This window comes from Chiloscyllium plagiosum, unplaced genomic scaffold (genome assembly GCF_037043375.1).
Source record: "Chiloscyllium plagiosum isolate Xiang-an unplaced genomic scaffold, Cpla_swu_hap1 HiC_scaffold_14, whole genome shotgun sequence".
NCBI classification, from domain to species: Eukaryota; Metazoa; Chordata; class Chondrichthyes; order Orectolobiformes; family Hemiscylliidae; genus Chiloscyllium; species Chiloscyllium plagiosum.
Genome location: NW_028270152.1, coordinates 12255295 through 12276765, shown reverse-complemented (window position 1 = coordinate 12276765; position 21471 = coordinate 12255295). Strand labels below are relative to the sequence as shown.

At 50.5% G+C, this 21471-nt stretch overlaps 7 non-coding genes across 7 annotated transcripts; all 7 read right to left on the bottom strand.

The window, feature by feature from the left end:
• Nucleotides 1-585: 585 nt before the first annotated feature.
• Nucleotides 586-658, bottom strand: trnaf-gaa (transfer RNA phenylalanine (anticodon GAA)). The gene has a single exon. It is a non-coding gene; the product is annotated as a tRNA-Phe (tRNA).
• Nucleotides 659-4370: 3712 nt separating this feature from the next.
• Nucleotides 4371-4443, bottom strand: trnaf-gaa (transfer RNA phenylalanine (anticodon GAA)). The gene has a single exon. It is a non-coding gene; the product is annotated as a tRNA-Phe (tRNA).
• Nucleotides 4444-8154: 3711 nt separating this feature from the next.
• Nucleotides 8155-8227, bottom strand: trnaf-gaa (transfer RNA phenylalanine (anticodon GAA)). The gene has a single exon. It is a non-coding gene; the product is annotated as a tRNA-Phe (tRNA).
• A 1189-nt stretch (nt 8228-9416) lies between these two features.
• trnaf-gaa (transfer RNA phenylalanine (anticodon GAA)) lies at nt 9417-9489 on the bottom strand. The gene has a single exon. It is a non-coding gene; the product is annotated as a tRNA-Phe (tRNA).
• Nucleotides 9490-13200: 3711 nt separating this feature from the next.
• trnaf-gaa (transfer RNA phenylalanine (anticodon GAA)) lies at nt 13201-13273 on the bottom strand. Its single transcript has one exon. It is a non-coding gene; the product is annotated as a tRNA-Phe (tRNA).
• A 4961-nt stretch (nt 13274-18234) lies between these two features.
• trnaf-gaa (transfer RNA phenylalanine (anticodon GAA)) lies at nt 18235-18307 on the bottom strand. Its single transcript has one exon. It is a non-coding gene; the product is annotated as a tRNA-Phe (tRNA).
• Nucleotides 18308-20756: 2449 nt separating this feature from the next.
• Nucleotides 20757-20829, bottom strand: trnaf-gaa (transfer RNA phenylalanine (anticodon GAA)). Its single transcript has one exon. It is a non-coding gene; the product is annotated as a tRNA-Phe (tRNA).
• Between the last annotated feature and the right edge of the window lie 642 nt (nt 20830-21471).

Here is a 21471-nt window from a genome sequence, read left to right as displayed (position 1 = left end):
ATCGTCATTCTGCACGATCATTTCTGAAGTGACCGCTTGTGTCGAAAACAAGGACAGTCCAAAGCGATTTCCTGAGGCGCACCTCTGGAACGCTCAAATCAACCTAAAGTCAGGCGGCCATGCGCATGTCAGCATCTCTCCTGCAACCTTTCCATTGCGATCAGGGATCACCAGTTTTTGCAAGCTGGAACAGCTGGCCGTCAGCAAGCTTATGAGCGAGGGAGTGTTTGATAGAGAGAGTGCAAAGGCCACCATGTACGCGTTGCTGACTCAAAGACTGTTTTGTGCGTTCGCAGATGTTGGTCAATGAACAGTAGGAGAATTTGAATTGGTGCAGGATTGAGGGTTTGTCCATTTGATTATTTGACTGTTTTGGAATGCTCGTTACGGAGCCAATGAGAAGAAATGTGCCATGAGACTGGAAGCAAAAGGCACAGCATCGCTGCAGGAGCACCATGCAGAAGGAGGGTGAGAAGCAATCCAAACCACCCTTGCGCCAGCAAGGAAAGGTGCAGAGCTTCACATTTACTCACTCGCCTCCATCACAGCTAAACAAAGGAGGGAGCGCGCAAGCAGTCCTGCACTTGCCGAAACCCGGGATTGAACCAGGGACCTTTAGATCTTCAGTCTAACGCTCTCCCAACTGAGCTATTTCGGCAGCTGCTGCCAGCTCAGCGCGCTCAGGCACTTTGCTCGCGGCCACATTCACTTGGGATTTGCCCAGCGTATTTGTTCCAAATCTCCTCACAACATCAACTTCTTCCGGCAAAATTTCCCACCCTGTTTTCTCGGCGGACAGTTCGCTTCGGCCGCTGCCTCTTTATACCGTCTATATCTACACTGTCGTTCATTCTGCACAATCATTTCTGAAGTTGACTGCTTGGCTCTGGTCAACTCGCTCGTCAAATGCACAACGAGGAACTGGTCCCTCCAGTCCTCGACAAGTTCCACGTCGTGCTCCGTTCACCGTCAACATGTCTCGCCAGCTTCACCCCATCTCTCCTCTACCTCTCGAAATGCTGCACGTGATGCCATCCGTCTGCAAATGGTCAGTATCAGTCTAAGCTGCTTTGCAAGCAACCCGATGCACCGGAACAATTTGAACAAATCGCCTCTGCTCTGGCTTCAGTCCGTCCACTGTTAAAACCTTCAGTTATTACTCTGCAGGCTTGAGGATTCCCAAGTTCTCTGCAACCATCTCCAAAGCGGCATGCAAGTCACTGACTGTTTACCCGACCGAGTCTGTTTGTGAATACTTTTCCATCGTCATTCTGCACGATCATTTCTGAAGTGACCGCTTGTGTCGAAAACAAGGACAGTCCAAAGCGATTTCCTGAGGCGCACCTCTGGAACGCTCAAATCAACCTAAAGTCAGGCGGCCATGCGCATGTCAGCATCTCTCCTGCAACCTTTCCATTGCGATCAGGGATCACCAGTTTTTGCAAGCTGGAACAGCTGGCCGTCAGCAAGCTTATGAGCGAGGGAGTGTTTGATAGAGAGAGTGCAAAGGCCACCATGTACGCGTTGCTGACTCAAAGACTGTTTTGTGCGTTCGCAGATGTTGGTCAATGAACAGTAGGAGAATTTGAATTGGTGCAGGATTGAGGGTTTGTCCATTTGATTATTTGACTGTTTTGGAATGCTCGTTACGGAGCCAATGAGAAGAAATGTGCCATGAGACTGGAAGCAAAAGGCACAGCATCGCTGCAGGAGCACCATGCAGAAGGAGGGTGAGAAGCAATCCAAACCACCCTTGCGCCAGCAAGGAAAGGCGCAGAGCTTCACATTTACTCACTCGCCTCCATCACAGCTAAACAAAGGAGAGAGCGTGCAAGCAGTCCTGCACTTGCCGAAACCCGGGATTGAACCAGGAACCTTTAGATCTTCAGTCTAACGCTCTCCCATATGAGCTATTTCGGCAGCTGCTGCCAGCTCAGCGCGCTCAGGCACTTTGCTCGCGGCCACATTCACTTGGGATTTGCCCAGCGTATTTGTTCCAAATCTCCTCACAACATCAACTTCTTCCGGCAAAATTTCCCACCCTGTTTTCTCGGCGGACAGTTCGCTTCGGCCGCTGCCTCTTTATACCGTCTATATCTACACTGTCGTTCATTCTGCACAATCATTTCTGAAGTTGACTGCTTGGCTCTGGTCAACTCGCTCGTCAAATGCACAACGAGGAACTGGTCCCTCCAGTCCTCGACAAGTTCCATGTCGTGCTCCGTTCACCGTCAACATGTCTCGCCAGCTTCACCCCATCTCTCCTCTACCTCTCGAAATGCTGCACGTGATGCCATCCGTCTGCAAATGGTCAGTATCAGTCTAAGCTGCTTTGCAAGCAACCCGATGCACCGGAACAATTTGAACAAATCGCCTCTGCTCCGGCTTCAGTCCGTCCACTGTTAAAACCTTCAGTTATTACTCTGCAGGCTTGAGGATTCCCAAGTTCTCTGCAACCATCTCCAAAGCGGCATGCAAGTCACTGACTGTTTACCCGACCGAGTCTGTTTGTGAATACTTTTCCATCGTCATTCTGCACGATCATTTCTGAAGTGACCGCTTGTGTCGAAAACAAGGACAGTCCAAAGCGATTTCCTGAGGCGCACCTCTGGAACGCTCAAATCAACCTAAAGTCAGGCGGCCATGCGCATGTCAGCATCTCTCCTGTAACCTTTCCATTGCGATCAGGGATCATCAGTTTTTGCAAGCTGGAACAGATGGCCGTCAGCAAGCTTATGAGCGAGGGAGTGTTTGATAGAGAGTGCAAAGGCCACCATGTACGCGTTGCTGACTCAAAGACTGTTTTGTGCGTTCGCAGATGTTGGTCAATGAACAGTAGGAGAATTTGAATTGGTGCAGGATTGAGGGTTTGTCCATTTGATTATTTGACTGTTTTGGAATGCTCGTTACGGAGCCAATGAGAAGAAATGTGCCATGAGACTGGAAGCAAAAGGCACAGCATCGCTGCAGGAGCACCATGCAGAAGGAGGGTGAGAAGCAATCCAAACCACCCTTGCGCCAGCAAGGAAAGGTGCAGAGCTTCACATTTGCTCACTCGCCTCCATCACAGGCTAAACAAAGGAGGGAGCGCGCAAGCAGTCCTGCACTTGCCGAAACCCGGGATTGAACCAGGGACCTTTACATCTTCAGTCTAATGCTCTCCCAACTGAGCTATTTCGGCAGCTGCTGACAGCTCTGTGCGCTCAGGCACTTTGCTCGCGGCCACATTCACTTGGGATTTGCCCAGCGTATTTGTTCCAAATCTCCTCACAACATCAACTTCTTCCGGCAAAATTTCCCACCCTGTTTTCTCGGCGGACAGTTCGCTTCGGCCGCTGCCTCTTTATACCGTCTATATCTACACTGTCGTTCATTCTGCACAATCATTTCAGAAGTTGACTGCTTGGCTCTGGTCAACTCGCTCGTCAAATGCACAACGAGGAACTGGTCCCTCCAGTCCTCGACAAGTTCCACGTCGTGCTCCGTTCACCGTCAACATGTCTCGCCAGCTTCACCCCATCTCTCCTCTACCTCTCGAAATGCTGCACGTGATGCCATCCGTCTGCAAATGGTCAGTATCAGTCTAAGCTGCTTTGCAAGCAACCCGATGCACCGGAACAATTTGAACAAATCGCCTCTGCTCCGGCTTCAGTCCGTCCACTGTTAAAACCTTCAGTTATTACTCTGCAGGCTTGAGGATTCCCAAGTTCTCTGCAACCATCTCCAAAGCGGCATGCAAGTCACTGACTGTTTACCCGACCGAGTCTGTTTGTGAATACTTTTCCATCGTCATTCTGCACGATCATTTCTGAAGTGACCGCTTGTGTCGAAAACAAGGACAGTCCAAAGCGATTTCCTGAGGCGCACCTCTGGAACGCTCAAATCAACCTAAAGTCAGGCGGCCATGCGCATGTCAGCATCTCTCCTGCAACCTTTCCATTGCGATCAGGGATCACCAGTTTTTGCAAGCTGGAACAGCTGGCCGTCAGCAAGCTTATGAGCGAGGGAGTGTTTGATAGAGAGAGTGCAAAGGCCACCATGTACGCGTTGCTGACTCAAAGACTGTTTTGTGCGTTCGCAGATGTTGGTCAATGAACAGTAGGAGAATTTGAATTGGTGCAGGATTGAGGGTTTGTCCATTTGATTATTTGACTGTTTTGGAATGCTCGTTATGGAGCCAATGAGAAGAAATGTGCCATGAGACTGGAAGCAAAAGGCACAGCATCGCTGCAGGAGCACCATGCAGAAGGAGGGTGAGAAGCAATCCAAACCACCCTTGCGCCAGCAAGGAAAGGTGCAGAGCTTCACATTTACTCACTCGCCTCCATCACAGCTAAACAAAGGAGGGAGCGCGCAAGCAGTCCTGCACTTGCCGAAACCCGGGATTGAACCAGGGACCTTTAGATCTTCAGTCTAACGCTCTCCCAACTGAGCTATTTCGGCAGCTGCTGCCAGCTCAGCGCGCTCAGGCACTTTGCTCGCGGCCACATTCACTTGGGATTTGCCCAGCGTATTTGTTCCAAATCTCCTCACAACATCAACTTCTTCCGGCAAAATTTCCCACCCTGTTTTCTCGGCGGACAGTTCGCTTCGGCCGCTGCCTCTTTATACCGTCTATATCTACACTGTCGTTCATTCTGCACAATCATTTCTGAAGTTGACTGCTTGGCTCTGGTCAACTCGCTCGTCAAATGCACAACGAGGAACTGGTCCCTCCAGTCCTCGACAAGTTCCACGTCGTGCTCCGTTCACCGTCAACATGTCTCGCCAGCTTCACCCCATCTCTCCTCTACCTCTCGAAATGCTGCACGTGATGCCATCCGTCTGCAAATGGTCAGTATCAGTCTAAGCTGCTTTGCAAGCAACCCGATGCACCGGAACGATTTGAACAAATCGCCTCTGCTCTGGCTTCAGTCCGTCCACTGTTAAAACCTTCAGTTATTACTCTGCAGGCTTGAGGATTCCCAAGTTCTCTGCAACCATCTCCAAAGCGGCATGCAAGTCACTGACTGTTTACCCGACCGAGTCTGTTTGTGAATACTTTTCCATCGTCATTCTGCACGATCATTTCTGAAGTGACCGCTTGTGTCGAAAACAAGGACAGTCCAAAGCGATTTCCTGAGGCGCACCTCTGGAACGCTCAAATCAACCTAAAGTCAGGCGGCCATGCGCATGTCAGCATCTCTCCTGCAACCTTTCCATTGCGATCAGGGATCACCAGTTTTTGCAAGCTGGAACAGCTGGCCGTCAGCAAGCTTATGAGCGAGGGAGTGTTTGATAGAGAGAGTGCAAAGGCCACCATGTACGCGTTGCTGACTCAAAGACTGTTTTGTGCGTTCGCAGATGTTGGTCAATGAACAGTAGGAGAATTTGAATTGGTGCAGGATTGAGGGTTTGTCCATTTGATTATTTGACTGTTTTGGAATGCTCGTTACGGAGCCAATGAGAAGAAATGTGCCATGAGACTGGAAGCAAAAGGCACAGCATCGCTGCAGGAGCACCATGCAGAAGGAGGGTGAGAAGCAATCCAAACCACCCTTGCGCCAGCAAGGAAAGGCGCAGAGCTTCACATTTACTCACTCGCCTCCATCACAGCTAAACAAAGGAGGGAGCGTGCAAGCAGGCCTGCACTTGCCGAAACCCGGGATTGAACCAGGAACCTTTAGATCTTCAGTCTAACGCTCTCCCATATGAGCTATTTCGGCAGCTGCTGCCAGCTCAGCGCGCTCAGGCACTTTGCTCGCGGCCACATTCACTTGGGATTTGCCCAGCGTATTTGTTCCAAATCTCCTCACAACATCAACTTCTTCCGGCAAAATTTCCCACCCTGTTTTCTCGGCGGACAGTTCGCTTCGGCCGCTGCCTCTTTATACCGTCTATATCTACACTGTCGTTCATTCTGCACAATCATTTCTGAAGTTGACTGCTTGGCTCTGGTCAACTCGCTCGTCAAATGCACAACGAGGAACTGGTCCCTCCAGTCCTCGACAAGTTCCACGTCGTGCTCCGTTCACCGTCAACATGTCTCGCCAGCTTCACCCCATCTCTCCTCTACCTCTCGAAATGCTGCACGTGATGCCATCCGTCTGCAAATGGTCAGTATCAGTCTAAGCTGCTTTGCAAGCAACCCGATGCACCGGAACAATTTGAACAAATCGCCTCTGCTCCGGCTTCAGTCCGTCCACTGTTAAAACCTTCAGTTATTACTCTGCAGGCTTGAGGATTCCCAAGTTCTCTGCAACCATCTCCAAAGCGGCATGCAAGTCACTGACTGTTTACCCGACCGAGTCTGTTTGTGAATACTTTTCCATCGTCATTCTGCACGATCATTTCTGAAGTGACCGCTTGTGTCGAAAACAAGGACAGTCCAAAGCGATTTCCTGAGGCGCACCTCTGGAACGCTCAAATCAACCTAAAGTCAGGCGGCCATGCGCATGTCAGCATCTCTCCTGTAACCTTTCCATTGCGATCAGGGATCATCAGTTTTTGCAAGCTGGAACAGATGGCCGTCAGCAAGCTTATGAGCGAGGGAGTGTTTGATAGAGAGTGCAAAGGCCACCATGTACGCGTTGCTGACTCAAAGACTGTTTTGTGCGTTCGCAGATGTTGGTCAATGAACAGTAGGAGAATTTGAATTGGTGCAGGATTGAGGGTTTGTCCATTTGATTATTTGACTGTTTTGGAATGCTCGTTACGGAGCCAATGAGAAGAAATGTGCCATGAGACTGGAAGCAAAAGGCACAGCATCGCTGCAGGAGCACCATGCAGAAGGAGGGTGAGAAGCAATCCAAACCACCCTTGCGCCAGCAAGGAAAGGTGCAGAGCTTCACATTTGCTCACTCGCCTCCATCACAGCTAAACAAAGGAGGGAGCGCACAAGCAGTCCTGCACTTGCCGAAACCCGGGATTGAACCAGGGACCTTTAGATCTTCGGTCTAACGCTCTCCCAACTGAGGTATTTCGGCAGCTGCTGCCAGCTCAGCGCGCTCAGGCACTTTGCTCGCGGCCACATTCACTTGGGATTTGCCCAGCGTATTTGTTCCAAATCTCCTCACAACATCAACTTCTTCCGGCAAAATTTCCCACCCTGTTTTCTCGGCGGACAGTTCGCTTCGGCCGCTGCCTCTTTATACCGTCTATATCTACACTGTCGTTCATTCTGCACAATCATTTCAGAAGTTGACTGCTTGGCTCTGGTCAACTCGCTCGTCAAATGCACAACGAGGAACTGGTCCCTCCAGTCCTCGACAAGTTCCACGTCGTGCTCCGTTCACCGTCAACATGTCTCGCCAGCTTCACCCCATCTCTCCTCTACCTCTCGAAATGCTGCACGTGATGCCATCCGTCTGCAAATGGTCAGTATCAGTCTAAGCTGCTTTGCAAGCAACCCGATGCACCGGAACAATTTGAACAAATCGCCTCTGCTCCGGCTTCAGTCCGTCCACTGTTAAAACCTTCAGTTATTACTCTGCAGGCTTGAGGATTCCCAAGTTCTCTGCAACCATCTCCAAAGCGGCATGCAAGTCACTGACTGTTTACCCGACCGAGTCTGTTTGTGAATACTTTTCCATCGTCATTCTGCACGATCATTTCTGAAGTGACCGCTTGTGTCGAAAACAAGGACAGTCCAAAGCGATTTCCTGAGGCGCACCTCTGGAACGCTCAAATCAACCTAAAGTCAGGCGGCCATGCGCATGTCAGCATCTCTCCTGCAACCTTTCCATTGCGATCAGGGATCACCAGTTTTTGCAAGCTGGAACAGCTGGCCGTCAGCAAGCTTATGAGCGAGGGAGTGTTTGATAGAGAGAGTGCAAAGGCCACCATGTACGCGTTGCTGACTCAAAGACTGTTTTGTGCGTTCGCAGATGTTGGTCAATGAACAGTAGGAGAATTTGAATTGGTGCAGGATTGAGGGTTTGTCCATTTGATTATTTGACTGTTTTGGAATGCTCGTTACGGAGCCAATGAGAAGAAATGTGCCATGAGACTGGAAGCAAAAGGCACAGCATCGCTGCAGGAGCACCATGCAGAAGGAGGGTGAGAAGCAATCCAAACCACCCTTGCGCCAGCAAGGAAAGGTGCAGAGCTTCACATTTACTCACTCGCCTCCATCACAGCTAAACAAAGGAGGGAGCGCGCAAGCAGTCCTGCACTTGCCGAAACCCGGGATTGAACCAGGGACCTTTAGATCTTCAGTCTAACGCTCTCCCAACTGAGCTATTTCGGCAGCTGCTGCCAGCTCAGCGCGCTCAGGCACTTTGCTCGCGGCCACATTCACTTGGGATTTGCCCAGCGTATTTGTTCCAAATCTCCTCACAACATCAACTTCTTCCGGCAAAATTTCCCACCCTGTTTTCTCGGCGGACAGTTCGCTTCGGCCGCTGCCTCTTTATACCGTCTATATCTACACTGTCGTTCATTCTGCACAATCATTTCTGAAGTTGACTGCTTGGCTCTGGTCAACTCGCTCGTCAAATGCACAACGAGGAACTGGTCCCTCCAGTCCTCGACAAGTTCCACGTCGTGCTCCGTTCACCGTCAACATGTCTCGCCAGCTTCACCCCATCTCTCCTCTACCTCTCGAAATGCTGCACGTGATGCCATCCGTCTGCAAATGGTCAGTATCAGTCTAAGCTGCTTTGCAAGCAACCCGATGCACCGGAACAATTTGAACAAATCGCCTCTGCTCCGGCTTCAGTCCGTCCACTGTTAAAACCTTCAGTTATTACTCTGCAGGCTTGAGGATTCCCAAGTTCTCTGCAACCATCTCCAAAGCGGCATGCAAGTCACTGACTGTTTACCCGACCGAGTCTATTTGTGAATACTTTTCCATCGTCATTCTGCACGATCATTTCTGAAGTGACCGCTTGTGTCGAAAACAAGGACAGTCCAAAGCGATTTCCTGAGGCGCACCTCTGGAACGCTCAAATCAACCTAAAGTCAGGCGGCCATGCGCATGTCAGCATCTCTCCTGCAACCTTTCCATTGCGATCAGGGATCATCAGTTTTTGCAAGCTGGAACAGCTGGCCGTCAGCAAGCTTATGAGCGAGGGAGTGTTTGATAGAGAGAGTGCAAAGGCCACCATGTACGCGTTGCTGACTCAAAGACTGTTTTGTGCGTTCGCAGATGTTGGTCAATGAACAGTAGGAGAATTTGAATTGGTGCAGGATTGAGGGTTTGTCCATTTGATTATTTGACTGTTTTGGAATGCTCGTTACGGAGCCAATGAGAAGAAATGTGCCATGAGACTGGAAGCAAAAGGCACAGCATCGCTGCAGGAGCACCATGCAGAAGGAGGGTGAGAAGCAATCCAAACCACCCTTGCGCCAGCAAGGAAAGGTGCAGAGCTTCACATTTACTCACTCGCCTCCATCACAGCTAAACAAAGGAGGGAGCGCGCAAGCAGTCCTGCACTTGCCAAAACCCGGGATTGAACCAGGGACCTTTAGATCTTCAGTCTAACGCTCTCCCAACTGAGCTATTTCGGCAGCTGCTGCCAGCTCAGCGCGCTCAGGCACTTTGCTCGCGGCCACATTCACTTGGGATTTGCCCAGCGTATTTGTTCCAAATCTCCTCACAACATCAACTTCTTCCGGCAAAATTTCCCACCCTGTTTTCTCGGCGGACAGTTCGCTTCGGCCGCTGCCTCTTTATACCGTCTATATCTACACTGTCGTTCATTCTGCACAATCATTTCTGAAGTTGACTGCTTGGCTCTGGTCAACTCGCTCGTCAAATGCACAACGAGGAACTGGTCCCTCCAGTCCTCGACAAGTTCCACGTCGTGCTCCGTTCACCGTCAACATGTCTCGCCAGCTTCACCCCATCTCTCCTCTACCTCTCGAAATGCTGCACGTGATGCCATCCGTCTGCAAATGGTCAGTATCAGTCTAAGCTGCTTTGCAAGCAACCCGATGCACCGGAACGATTTGAACAAATCGCCTCTGCTCTGGCTTCAGTCCGTCCACTGTTAAAACCTTCAGTTATTACTCTGCAGGCTTGAGGATTCCCAAGTTCTCTGCAACCATCTCCAAAGCGGCATGCAAGTCACTGACTGTTTACCCGACCGAGTCTGTTTGTGAATACTTTTCCATCGTCATTCTGCACGATCATTTCTGAAGTGACCGCTTGTGTCGAAAACAAGGACAGTCCAAAGCGATTTCCTGAGGCGCACCTCTGGAACGCTCAAATCAACCTAAAGTCAGGCGGCCATGCGCATGTCAGCATCTCTCCTGCAACCTTTCCATTGCGATCAGGGATCACCAGTTTTTGCAACCTGGAACAGCTGGCCGTCAGCAAGCTTATGAGCGAGGGAGTGTTTGATAGAGAGAGTGCAAAGGCCACCATGTACGCGTTGCTGACTCAAAGACTGTTTTGTGCGTTCGCAGATGTTGGTCAATGAACAGTAGGAGAATTTGAATTGGTGCAGGATTGAGGGTTTGTCCATTTGATTATTTGACTGTTTTGGAATGCTCGTTACGGAGCCAATGAGAAGAAATGTGCCATGAGACTGGAAGCAAAAGGCACAGCATCGCTGCAGGAGCACCATGCAGAAGGAGGGTGAGAAGCAATCCAAACCACCCTTGCGCCAGCAAGGAAAGGCGCAGAGCTTCACATTTACTCACTCGCCTCCATCACAGCTAAACAAAGGAGGGAGCGTGCAAGCAGTCCTGCACTTGCCGAAACCCGGGATTGAACCAGGAACCTTTAGATCTTCAATCTAACGCTCTCCCATATGAGCTATTTCGGCAGCTGCTGCCAGCTCAGCGCGCTCAGGCACTTTGCTCGCGGCCACATTCACTTGGGATTTGCCCAGCGTATTTGTTCCAAATCTCCTCACAACATCAACTTCTTCCGGCAAAATTTCCCACCCTGTTTTCTCGGCGGACAGTTCGCTTCGGCCGCTGCCTCTTTATACCGTCTATATCTACACTGTCGTTCATTCTGCACAATCATTTCTGAAGTTGACTGCTTGGCTCTGGTCAACTCGCTCGTCAAATGCACAACGAGGAACTGGTCCCTCCAGTCCTCGACAAGTTCCACGTCGTGCTCCGTTCACCGTCAACATGTCTCGCCAGCTTCACCCCATCTCTCCTCTACCTCTCGAAATGCTGCACGTGATGCCATCCGTCTGCAAATGGTCAGTATCAGTCTAAGCTGCTTTGCAAGCAACCCGATGCACCGGAACAATTTGAACAAATCGCCTCTGCTCCGGCTTCAGTCCGTCCACTGTTAAAACCTTCAGTTATTACTCTGCAGGCTTGAGGATTCCCAAGTTCTCTGCAACCATCTCCAAAGCGGCATGCAAGTCACTGACTGTTTACCCGACCGAGTCTGTTTGTGAATACTTTTCCATCGTCATTCTGCACGATCATTTCTGAAGTGACCGCTTGTGTCGAAAACAAGGACAGTCCAAAGCGATTTCCTGAGGCGCACCTCTGGAACGCTCAAATCAACCTAAAGTCAGGCGGCCATGCGCATGTCAGCATCTCTCCTGTAACCTTTCCATTGCGATCAGGGATCATCAGTTTTTGCAAGCTGGAACAGATGGCCGTCAGCAAGCTTATGAGCGAGGGAGTGTTTGATAGAGAGTGCAAAGGCCACCATGTACGCGTTGCTGACTCAAAGACTGTTTTGTGCGTTCGCAGATGTTGGTCAATGAACAGTAGGAGAATTTGAATTGGTGCAGGATTGAGGGTTTGTCCATTTGATTATTTGACTGTTTTGGAATGCTCGTTACGGAGCCAATGAGAAGAAATGTGCCATGAGACTGGAAGCAAAAGGCACAGCATCGCTGCAGGAGCACCATGCAGAAGGAGGGTGAGAAGCAATCCAAACCACCCTTGCGCCAGCAAGGAAAGGTGCAGAGCTTCACATTTGCTCACTCGCCTCCATCACAGCTAAACAAAGGAGGGAGCGCACAAGCAGTCCTGCACTTGCCGAAACCCGGGATTGAACCAGGGACCTTTAGATCTTCGGTCTAACGCTCTCCCAACTGAGGTATTTCGGCAGCTGCTGCCAGCTCAGCGCGCTCAGGCACTTTGCTCGCGGCCACATTCACTTGGGATTTGCCCAGCGTATTTGTTCCAAATCTCCTCACAACATCAACTTCTTCCGGCAAAATTTCCCACCCTGTTTTCTCGGCGGACAGTTCGCTTCGGCCGCTGCCTCTTTATACCGTCTATATCTACACTGTCGTTCATTCTGCACAATCATTTCAGAAGTTGACTGCTTGGCTCTGGTCAACTCGCTCGTCAAATGCACAACGAGGAACTGGTCCCTCCAGTCCTCGACAAGTTCCACGTCGTGCTCCGTTCACCGTCAACATGTCTCGCCAGCTTCACCCCATCTCTCCTCTACCTCTCGAAATGCTGCACGTGATGCCATCCGTCTGCAAATGGTCAGTATCAGTCTAAGCTGCTTTGCAAGCAACCCGATGCACCGGAACAATTTGAACAAATCGCCTCTGCTCCGGCTTCAGTCCGTCCACTGTTAAAACCTTCAGTTATTACTCTGCAGGCTTGAGGATTCCCAAGTTCTCTGCAACCATCTCCAAAGCGGCATGCAAGTCACTGACTGTTTACCCGACCGAGTCTGTTTGTGAATACTTTTCCATCGTCATTCTGCACGATCATTTCTGAAGTGACCGCTTGTGTCGAAAACAAGGACAGTCCAAAGCGATTTCCTGAGGCGCACCTCTGGAACGCTCAAATCAACCTAAAGTCAGGCGGCCATGCGCATGTCAGCATCTCTCCTGCAACCTTTCCATTGCGATCAGGGATCACCAGTTTTTGCAAGCTGGAACAGCTGGCCGTCAGCAAGCTTATGAGCGAGGGAGTGTTTGATAGAGAGAGTGCAAAGGCCACCATGTACGCGTTGCTGACTCAAAGACTGTTTTGTGCGTTCGCAGATGTTGGTCAATGAACAGTAGGAGAATTTGAATTGGTGCAGGATTGAGGGTTTGTCCATTTGATTATTTGACTGTTTTGGAATGCTCGTTACGGAGCCAATGAGAAGAAATGTGCCATGAGACTGGAAGCAAAAGGCACAGCATCGCTGCAGGAGCACCATGCAGAAGGAGGGTGAGAAGCAATCCAAACCACCCTTGCGCCAGCAAGGAAAGGTGCAGAGCTTCACATTTACTCACTCGCCTCCATCACAGCTAAACAAAGGAGGGAGCGCGCAAGCAGTCCTGCACTTGCCGAAACCCGGGATTGAACCAGGGACCTTTAGATCTTCAGTCTAACGCTCTCCCAACTGAGCTATTTCGGCAGCTGCTGCCAGCTCAGCGCGCTCAGGCACTTTGCTCGCGGCCACATTCACTTGGGATTTGCCCAGCGTATTTGTTCCAAATCTCCTCACAACATCAACTTCTTCCGGCAAAATTTCCCACCCTGTTTTCTCGGCGGACAGTTCGCTTCGGCCGCTGCCTCTTTATACCGTCTATATCTACACTGTCGTTCATTCTGCACAATCATTTCTGAAGTTGACTGCTTGGCTCTGGTCAACTCGCTCGTCAAATGCACAACGAGGAACTGGTCCCTCCAGTCCTCGACAAGTTCCACGTCGTGCTCCGTTCACCGTCAACATGTCTCGCCAGCTTCACCCCATCTCTCCTCTACCTCTCGAAATGCTGCACGTGATGCCATCCGTCTGCAAATGGTCAGTATCAGTCTAAGCTGCTTTGCAAGCAACCCGATGCACCGGAACAATTTGAACAAATCGCCTCTGCTCCGGCTTCAGTCCGTCCACTGTTAAAACCTTCAGTTATTACTCTGCAGGCTTGAGGATTCCCAAGTTCTCTGCAACCATCTCCAAAGCGGCATGCAAGTCACTGACTGTTTACCCGACCGAGTCTGTTTGTGAATACTTTTCCATCGTCATTCTGCACGATCATTTCTGAAGTGACCGCTTGTGTCGAAAACAAGGACAGTCCAAAGCGATTTCCTGAGGCGCACCTCTGGAACGCTCAAATCAACCTAAAGTCAGGCGGCCATGCGCATGTCAGCATCTCTCCTGCAACCTTTCCATTGCGATCAGGGATCACCAGTTTTTGCAAGCTGGAACAGCTGGCCGTCAGCAAGCTTATGAGCGAGGGAGTGTTTGATAGAGAGAGTGCAAAGGCCACCATGTACGCGTTGCTGACTCAAAGACTGTTTTGTGCGTTCGCAGATGTTGGTCAATGAACAGTAGGAGAATTTGAATTGGTGCAGGATTGAGGGTTTGTCCATTTGATTATTTGACTGTTTTGGAATGCTCGTTACGGAGCCAATGAGAAGAAATGTGCCATGAGACTGGAAGCAAAAGGCACAGCATCGCTGCAGGAGCACCATGCAGAAGGAGGGTGAGAAGCAATCCAAACCACCCTTGCGCCAGCAAGGAAAGGCGCAGAGCTTCACATTTACTCACTCGCCTCCATCACAGCTAAACAAAGGAGGGAGCGTGCAAGCAGTCCTGCACTTGCCGAAACCCGGGATTGAACCAGGAACCTTTAGATCTTCAGTCTAACGCTCTCCCATATGAGCTATTTCGGCAGCTGCTGCCAGTTCAGCGCGCTCAGGCACTTTGCTCGCGGCCACATTCACTTGGGATTTGCCCAGCGTATTTGTTCCAAATCTCCTCACAACATCAACTTCTTCCGGCAAAATTTCCCACCCTGTTTTCTCGGCGGACAGTTCGCTTCGGCCGCTGCCTCTTTATACCGTCTATATCTACACTGTCGTTCATTCTGCACAATCATTTCTGAAGTTGACTGCTTGGCTCTGGTCAACTCGCTCGTCAAATGCACAACGAGGAACTGGTCCCTCCAGTCCTCGACAAGTTCCACGTCGTGCTCCGTTCACCGTCAACATGTCTCGCCAGCTTCACCCCATCTCTCCTCTACCTCTCGAAATGCTGCACGTGATGCCATCCGTCTGCAAATGGTCAGTATCAGTCTAAGCTGCTTTGCAAGCAACCCGATGCACCGGAACAATTTGAACAAATCGCCTCTGCTCCGGCTTCAGTCCGTCCACTGTTAAAACCTTCAGTTATTACTCTGCAGGCTTGAGGATTCCCAAGTTCTCTGCAACCATCTCCAAAGCGGCATGCAAGTCACTGACTGTTTACCCGACCGAGTCTGTTTGTGAATACTTTTCCATCGTCATTCTGCACGATCATTTCTGAAGTGACCGCTTGTGTCGAAAACAAGGACAGTCCAAAGCGATTTCCTGAGGCGCACCTCTGGAACGCTCAAATCAACCTAAAGTCAGGCGGCCATGCGCATGTCAGCATCTCTCCTGTAACCTTTCCATTGCGATCAGGGATCATCAGTTTTTGCAAGCTGGAACAGATGGCCGTCAGCAAGCTTATGAGCGAGGGAGTGTTTGATAGAGAGTGCAAAGGCCACCATGTACGCGTTGCTGACTCAAAGACTGTTTTGTGCGTTCGCAGATGTTGGTCAATGAACAGTAGGAGAATTTGAATTGGTGCAGGATTGAGGGTTTGTCCATTTGATTATTTGACTGTTTTGGAATGCTCGTTACGGAGCCAATGAGAAGAAATGTGCCATGAGACTGGAAGCAAAAGGCACAGCATCGCTGCAGGAGCACCATGCAGAAGGAGGGTGAGAAGCAATCCAAACCACCCTTGCGCCAGCAAGGAAAGGTGCAGAGCTTCACATTTACTCACTCGCCTCCATCACAGCTAAACAAAGGAGGGAGCGCGCAAGCAGTCCTGCACTTGCCGAAACCCGGGACCTTTAGATCTTCAGTCTAACGCTCTCCCAACTGAGCTATTTCGGCAGCTGCTGCCAGCTCAGCGCGCTCAGGCACTTTGCTCGCGGCCACATTCACTTGGGATTTGCCAAGCGTATTTGTTCCAAATCTCCTCACAACATCAACTTCTTCCGGCAAAATTTCCCACCCTGTTTTCTCGGCGGACAGTTCGCTTCGGCCGCTGCCTCTTTATACCGTCTATATCTACACTGTCGTTCATTCTGCACAATCATTTCTGAAGTTGACTGCTTGGCTCTGGTCAACCCGCTCGTCAAATGCACAACGAGGAACTGGTCCCTCCAGTCCTCGACAAGTTCCACGTCGTGCTCCGTTCACCGTCAACATGTCTCGCCAGCTTCACCCCATCTCTCCTCTACCTCTCGAAATGCTGCACGTGATGCCATCCGTCTGCAAATGGTCAGTATCAGTCTAAGCTGCTTTGCAAGCAACCCGATGCACCGGAACAATTTGAACAAATCGCCTCTGCTCTGGCTTCAGTCCGTCCACTGTTAAAACCTTCAGTTATTACTCTGCAGGCTTGAGGATTCCCAAGTTCTCTGCAACCATCTCCAAAGCGGCATGCAAGTCACTGACTGTTTACCCGACCGAGTCTGTTTGTGAATACTTTTCCATCGTCATTCTGCACGATCATTTCTGAAGTGACCGCTTGTGTCGAAAACAAGGACAGTCCAAAGCGATTTCCTGAGGCGCACCTCTGGAACGCTCAAATCAACCTAAAGTCAGGCGGCCATGCGCATGTCAGCATCTCTCCTGCAACCTTTCCATTGCGATCAGGGATCACCAGTTTTTGCAAGCTGGAACAGCTGGCCGTCAGCAAGCTTATGAGCGAGGGAGTGTTTGATAGAGAGAGTGCAAAGGCCACCATGTACGCGTTGCTGACTCAAAGACTGTTTTGTGCGTTTGCAGATGTTGGTCAACGAACAGTAGGAGAATTTGAATTGGTGCAGGATTGAGGGTTTGTCCATTTGATTATTTGACTGTTTTGGAATGCTCGTTACGGAGCCAATGAGAAGAAATGTGCCATGAGACTGGAAGCAAAAGGCACAGCATCGCTGCAGGAGAACCATGCAGAAGGAGGGTGAGAAGCAATCCAAACCACCCTTGCGCCAGCAAGGAAAGGTGCAGAGCTTCACATTTGCTCACTCGCCTCCATCACAGCTAAACAAAGGAGGGAGCGCACAAGCAGTCCTGCACTTGCCGAAACCCGGGATTGAACCAGGGACCTTTAGATCTTCGGTCTAACGCTCTCCCAACTGAGGTATTTCGGCAGCTGCTGCCTGCTCAGCGCGCTCAGGCACTTTGCTCGCGGCCACATTCACTTGGGATTTGCCCAGCGTATTTGTTCCAAATCTCCTCACAACATCAACTTCTTCCGGCAAAATTTCCCACCCTGTTTTCTCGGCGGACAGTTCGCTTCGGCCGCTGCCTCTTTATACCGTCTATATCTACACTGTCGTTCATTCTGCACAATCATTTCAGAAGTTGACTGCTTGGCTCTGGTCAACTCGCTCGTCAAATGCACAACGAGGAACTGGTCCCTCCAGTCCTCGACAAGTTCCACGTCGTGCTCCGTTCACCGTCAACATGTCTCGCCAGCTTCACCCCATCTCTCCTCTACCTCTCGAAATGCTGCACGTGATGCCATCCGTCTGCAAATGGTCAGTATCAGTCTAAGCTGCTTTGCAAGCAACCCGATGCACCGGAACAATTTGAACAAATCGCCTCTGCTCCGGCTTCAGTCCGTCCACTGTTAAAACCTTCAGTTATTACTCTGCAGGCTTGAGGATTCCCAAGTTCTCTGCAACCATCTCCAAAGCGGCATGCAAGTCACTGACTGTTTACCCGACCGAGTCTGTTTGTGAATACTTTTCCATCGTCATTCTGCACGATCATTTCTGAAGTGACCGCTTGTGTCGAAAACAAGGACAGTCCAAAGCGATTTCCTGAGGCGCACCTCTGGAACGCTCAAATCAACCTAAAGTCAGGCGGCCATGCGCATGTCAGCATCTCTCCTGCAACCTTTCCATTGCGATCAGGGATCACCAGTTTTTGCAAGCTGGAACAGCTGGCCGTCAGCAAGCTTATGAGCGAGGGAGTGTTTGATAGAGAGAGTGCAAAGGCCACCATGTACGCGTTGCTGACTCAAAGACTGTTTTGTGCGTTCGCAGATGTTGGTCAATGAACAGTAGGAGAATTTGAATTGGTGCAGGATTGAGGGTTTGTCCATTTGATTATTTGACTGTTTTGGAATGCTCATTATGGAGCCAATGAGAAGAAATGTGCCATGAGACTGGAAGCAAAAGGCACAGCATCGCTGCAGGAGCACCATGCAGAAGGAGGGTGAGAAGCAATCCAAACCACCCTTGCGCCAGCAAGGAAAGGTGCAGAGCTTCACATTTACTCACTCGCCTCCATCACAGCTAAACAAAGGAGGGAGCGCACAAGCAGTCCTGCACTTGCCGAAACCCGGGATTGAACCAGGGACCTTTAGATCTTCAGTCTAACGCTCTCCCAACTGAGCTATTTCGGCAGCTGCTGCCAGCTCAGCGCGCTCAGGCACTTTGCTCGCGGCCACATTCACTTGGGATTTGCCCAGCGTATTTGTTCCAAATCTCCTCACAACATCAACTTCTTCCGGCAAAATTTCCCACCCTGTTTTCTCGGCGGACAGTTCGCTTCGGCCGCTGCCTCTTTATACCGTCTATATCTACACTGTCGTTCATTCTGCACAATCATTTCAGAAGTTGACTGCTTGGCTCTGGTCAACTCGCTCGTCAAATGCACAACGAGGAACTGGTCCCTCCAGTCCTCGACAAGTTCCACGTCGTGCTCCGTTCACCGTCAACATGTCTCGCCAGCTGCACCCCATCTCTCCTCTACCTCTCGAAATGCTGCACGTGATGCCATCCGTCTGCAAATGGTCAGTATCAGTCTAAGCTGCTTTGCAAGCAACCCGATGCACCGGAACGATTTGAACAAATCGCCCCTGCTCTGGCTTCAGTCCGTCCACTGTTAAAACCTTCAGTTATTACTCTGCAGGCTTGAGGATTCCCAAGTTCTCTGCAACCATCTCCAAAGCGGCATGCAAGTCACTGACTGTTTACCCGACCGAGTCTGTTTGTGAATACTTTTCCATCGTCATTCTGCACGATCATTTCTGAAGTGACCGCTTGTGTCGAAAACAAGGACAGTCCAAAGCGATTTCCTGAGGCGCACCTCTGGAACGCTCAAATCAACCTAAAGTCAGGCGGCCATGCGCATGTCAGCATCTCTCCTGCAACCTTTCCATTGCGATCAGGGATCACCAGTTTTTGCAAGCTGGAACAGCTGGCCGTCAGCAAGCTTATGAGCGAGGGAGTGTTTGATAGAGAGAGTGCAAAGGCCACCATGTACGCGTTGCTGACTCAAAGACTGTTTTGTGCGTTCGCAGATGTTGGTCAATGAACAGTAGGAGAATTTGAATTGGTGCAGGATTGAGGGTTTGTCCATTTGATTATTTGACTGTTTTGGAATGCTCGTTACGGAGCCAATGAGAAGAAATGTGCCATGAGACTGGAAGCAAAAGGCACAGCATCGCTGCAGGAGCACCATGCAGAAGGAGGGTGAGAAGCAATCCAAACCACCCTTGCGCCAGCAAGGAAAGGCGCAGAGCTTCACATTTACTCACTCGCCTCCATCACAGCTAAACAAAGGAGGGAGCGTGCAAGCAGTCCTGCACTTGCCGAAACCCGGGATTGAACCAGGAACCTTTAGATCTTCAATCTAACGCTCTCCCATATGAGCTATTTCGGCAGCTGCTGCCAGCTCAGCGCGCTCAGGCACTTTGCTCGCGGCCACATTCACTTGGGATTTGCCCAGCGTATTTGTTCCAAATCTCCTCACAACATCAACTTCTTCCGGCAAAATTTCCCACCCTGTTTTCTCGGCGGACAGTTCGCTTCGGCCGCTGCCTCTTTATACCGTCTATATCTACACTGTCGTTCATTCTGCACAATCATTTCTGAAGTTGACTGCTTGGCTCTGGTCAACTCGCTCGTCAAATGCACAACGAGGAACTGGTCCCTCCAGTCCTCGACAAGTTCCACGTCGTGCTCCGTTCACCGTCAACATGTCTCGCCAGCTTCACCCCATCTCTCCTCTACCTCTCGAAATGCTGCACGTGATGCCATCCGTCTGCAAATGGTCAGTATCAGTCTAAGCTGCTTTGCAAGCAACCCGATGCACCGGAACAATTTGAACAAATCGCCTCTGCTCCGGCTTCAGTCCGTCCACTGTTAAAACCTTCAGTTATTACTCTGCAGGCTTGAGGATTCCCAAGTTCTCTGCAACCATCTCCAAAGCGGCATGCAAGTCACTGACTGTTTACCCGACCGAGTCTGTTTGTGAATACTTTTCCATCGTCATTCTGCACGATCATTTCTGAAGTGACCGCTTGTGTCGAAAACAAGGACAGTCCAAAGCGATTTCCTGAGGCGCACCTCTGGAACGCTCAAATCAACCTAAAGTCAGGCGGCCATGCGCATGTCAGCATCTCTCCTGTAACCTTTCCATTGCGATCAGGGATCATCAGTTTTTGCAAGCTGGAACAGATGGCCGTCAGCAAGCTTATGAGCGAGGGAGTGTTTGATAGAGAGTGCAAAGGCCACCATGTACGCGTTGCTGACTCAAAGACTGTTTTGTGCGTTCGCAGATGTTGGTCAATGAACAGTAGGAGAATTTGAATTGGTGCAGGATTGAGGGTTTGTCCATTTGATTATTTGACTGTTTTGGAATGCTCGTTACGGAGCCAATGAGAAGAAATGTGCCATGAGACTGGAAGCAAAAGGCACAGCATCGCTGCAGGAGCACCATGCAGAAGGAGGGTGAGAAGCAATCCAAACCACCCTTGCGCCAGCAAGGAAAGGTGCAGAGCTTCACATTTACTCACTCGCCTCCATCACAGCTAAACAAAGGAGGGAGCGCGCAAGCAGTCCTGCACTTGCCGAAACCCGGGATTGAACCAGGGACCTTTAGATCTTCAGTCTAACGCTCTCCCAACTGAGCTATTTCGGCAGCTGCTGCCAGCTCAGCGCGCTCAGGCACTTTGCTCGCGGCCACATTCACTTGGGATTTGCCCAGCGTATTTGTTCCAAATCTCCTCACAACATCAACTTCTTCCGGCAAAATTTCCCACCCTGTTTTCTCGGCGGACAGTTCGCTTCGGCCGCTGCCTCTTTATACCGTCTATATCTACACTGTCGTTCATTCTGCACAATCATTTCTGAAGTTGACTGCTTGGCTCTGGTCAACTCGCTCGTCAAATGCACAACGAGGAACTGGTCCCTCCAGTCCTCGACAAGTTCCACGTCGTGCTCTGTTCACCGTCAACATGTCTCGCCAGCTTCACCCCATCTCTCCTCTACCTCTCGAAATGCTGCACGTGATGCCATCCGTCTGCAAATGGTCAGTATCAGTCTAAGCTGCTTTGCAAGCAACCCGATGCACCGGAACGATTTGAACAAATCGCCTCTGCTCTGGCTTCAGTCCGTCCACTGTTAAAACCTTCAGTTATTACTCTGCAGGCTTGAGGATTCCCAAGTTCTCTGCAACCATCTCCAAAGCGGCATGCAAGTCACTGACTGTTTACCCGACCGAGTCTGTTTGTGAATACTTTTCCATCGTCATTCTGCACGATCATTTCTGAAGTGACCGCTT